This window comes from Convolutriloba macropyga, chromosome 13, assembly GCF_964194025.1.
Source record: "Convolutriloba macropyga chromosome 13, txConMacr16.3, whole genome shotgun sequence".
Taxonomy (NCBI): domain Eukaryota; kingdom Metazoa; phylum Xenacoelomorpha; order Acoela; family Convolutidae; genus Convolutriloba; species Convolutriloba macropyga.
In genome coordinates, this window is record NC_134480.1 from 19,093,875 (window position 1) to 19,097,602 (window position 3,728).

Genomic DNA, 3,728 nt, shown 5'->3' on the forward strand with positions numbered 1-3,728 from the left:
TATCTGTAAGAAAAGGTGGAAATTCAGAGCAACATCGAAAACGTCTTCAAAATAACTCTGTTTAATTGACAAACTCGGTTATGATGTCTCCGTTATTGAGGAACATTAAGCTTCCGATTTGTGCCAGCTAGCACAAATCGAAATTTAGTATTTCTCAATGTGAAAGGGAACACAATACTCTAGTTCGTTCACCAACTTCATCAGTTTAGCCTTTGAGACAATAACTTAAACAGTTTAGAACAAAAAAGGTGTCGATGTTATTAGCTAAAATCGTACGAACGTGTCATGTTCTTTAAACACGCGCACACTGTTTCAAAATCCAATAGTTTTCCGTACAAAAACTGGCATTGCCAGAACTTCTTTTAGCAATTATTTAGACTTCCTAATGTTGCATTCCATGAAAATTTATTAATTTGAAATCTACAAAATCCTTTGTAATCAAGATTTTGTTCATCTGCTTAAATTCACTTCTCTGCTTAAGTTTTAGGGTTGACATTTCAATATTAAACGCAGTTCCGTATAACTAGTGTCACCATTATCAAAAAATTACCTCCGAGTGATGCAAAAGATGGGGTTGTTTTGTTTAAGGCTTACAATTTTGTAATGGGGATAGTGAAGCAACGCCGCAAAACGTACAGTATTCTCGAGTAATTGCACTCAATTTTTTTTCTGTTTTTCATCATTGACAGCTCTCAACAACTTGTCCACTAGACATACATAAAAAACGTGATTTGAAAACAACTGTATCATTATAGGACCTCGCATTATAGATCGATGAATAAAAAAAATTGCAAACACCCTAGAAGCAATCGTGCATATAGGTGGAACGCTATTCAGTTTGATCTCTTACCTTGGAAATTACCTACCACAGGTTAGGTCATCTGTTGAACATTGGGAACACACTGAGAACACAAAATGTTAAATGCGAACCTTCGAAAACAGAGGCATATTCGACTAACGCTCACTCAGCTTCGCATAGACAAACTGCACTCCTAAAGGAACTGTATACTTCACTAGGTTAATTAACGCGATGCAGTAAAAAAACTTGATAAGTGAAATGATTATTTTCTTCATAATTCACGCCCATTTGAGTTTTTTGTGATCTTCTTTTGAGCAATTGTGTTGTAAAAAATATCAGCGCGTGCAAAACCAGAAATTTTAACAATCTTAGTTCTATTCGGAAAAAAACAATTGTAACTGTGCAAATTTGAAACATGGAAGATAAACTTAACTTCCCTGGTCTGATCAAGTGCTATCATTATTCAGCACGTGCAAGTATTTGACAGCAATCCGACGCTTCATCGACCGAGTTGGCCAACCTCGTTTGTTCTTGTCTGACAACGAAAAATATTTCATGAGAGCAAGAGAGCCGATTGGGCAGAGACCACTGAGGTTGGACCACGACTACATCAAAGACCAACTATTGGGCCAGTCTGTCAAATGGAAGCTTAACCCTGCTTCTGCTGCTCAATTTGGCGGGGTGGTGGGGGAGAGAGACTCGTTCAGTGTATCAAGCAAATTCTTCTAAATCCTAGCTCAGTGAGGCTGTCAACAGATGTGTTCGTCACAATCGTCAAGAAGCCAACTGCCTTGTCAACTCTCATCTACTCACCCTTGTGAGAAACAACAAAGACAACCCATTGACGCCATACTACTTCCTACTCGGGAGAGCCTTCTGCAACTTTCCTGGAGCCGTATTCAACAAGTCAATGACCTCGAAGTCTTCAGCGGGGACGAAGGTGAAACAGAGACAAAAGCGAATTGGGAAGAGGCTGCTGACAGAGTAGGTTTTTAAATAAACAGTGGACACCCCGGCAAGCGGCATTGAAACTAAATGATGTCGTCTGGCTTCTTGAGGCTTCACCCAACGAGAAATCTGGCCAATGGGATGACTCACACTGGCTTTTACCGGCTTGATTATATTGCTACGTCGCTATTTCATATGATGTTAGGGACGTTTTAGGTAACTCAAATAGGTCTGCGATTGAACTGATGCATGTTTAACCCAAGCCCAATAGCTTGTTAGTGTTAAGTTTTTAAGGGCCCAGATGGTGTTAATGGTAGTTATTAACTTAAACGTAATTCAGGTGATTTACCTCAAATTTGAGTTATTCATGTTTTCCTTTCCAGGCAATTGAATTGAAAAAAGTAGTCAGCGCCATTGAAACGGGAAATGGAGATGATGTCAGTGCTATTCCTAACAAAACAAGAGTGACTTTGGGAATTCGAATCTTTGAAGATTAGCTTACTTTTCCCCAGTCAGATTAAGCATTATCAAAACCAACACAAAAAAATAATGCATACCGACGAAAATGGAAAAGAGGAGATGAAGAACAATCAAACTGCTGGAACGCAAACCAAACCGACTAACTTAAATCATACTACCCTCAATAAACTGTTCTCTCAGAAGCACTTTGCTAAGGTTAAATGAGGATGGTTTAAGTTTAAGATAGGTGAATGTGAGGAAGTAAAATGGATAATATGGGGTACATCCCTGGGACTTGTTAGGAGGCGGGGGTTGAGAGGAGTAGGGTTGTAAGGGAGAGGAGTAGGGAGGTAATAAGTGAGCGGCATTTAGGAGTGTTCGGAATCTGAGGGAGATGGAAAAGGTGTTTATCATATGCTGAATTTATTCAGTTTCTGAAATTTTTTGAGTTTTTGCTCTTTTGACGTTGTATATATAGTTTTTTTTTCGGAAAATCCGATCGAAAATAATATTGAAAACCTTTCAAAAACAATTCAATTTGTCAATTTTGAACAAAAACCTACTATTAAGAACAATATATTCTTCCAAACACCTTTTGATTGTCCTATTTTCTGATGCACTAGTAGCAAAACTGAACTTTTTAAATAGTATTTCTCAACTGAATTGTAAACCAAAAAAAATCGACCTTTCCTTGAGGACCTCTAAAAATTTAATTTTGACCAAACTAAAGAACAAGAATTGCAAATAAAGAAAAAAGAGCCTATTATAAGAACATGATGTAAATGACTTCCACTTGCATCCAAAGGCCAAAAAAAGGTCAACATCTGCAAAAAGAATGCTCCCAACTCGCAACTAGGTGTGAGCATGCGTGATCTGAGCCTCCATACACATTAAAAGAATTGGTAAAGATTCTACATTCAGGTGGTTTTAAGCTTAAAATTTTTGGTAACGCCAAATATTTTTTTCAAATCGATGGCTCTTCTCAATTAACCCTCGAGCTCAATTAACTTAGCCCAAGGTTTTGATCTCCTCGAAAAAATACTCGTGTGCTCGGTCTTAAACTCGAAAGAAACATTATATGTCAAAAAGAGGCACTAATTGAGTTGTAAGTAACACTCTTTACGAAAATAATAAACCTCTGTTCGAAATTTTTCACTCAATTTGACTCAGTATTGGGACACAGAATTGGATAAAGCACTGACACACTCGAACAACAAAGTCAGTGCAGTTTGTATTATCTTCAGTGACATATGTTTTTAGGCCGCTCCATTTTTACCTAATTCTTTTTTATCCGTGCCCGTTTAGGTGGGATAAGCTGGTGCGGATGACTGTAGTTTGGATAGAGAGAAGATACTTTCATGAGGATAAAAGATTGCTCATAAGGACTTTTTGACTTCAAAAACACCAGCAGCATTAATTAGGGTTCATCAGAAACTAAGCTACAAGTAAAATCCTATGTTCGAAAACGGATGTCAACGGTCCAAAACAGATTTCAATGTTTCATCCCAAAAACATATCCGTC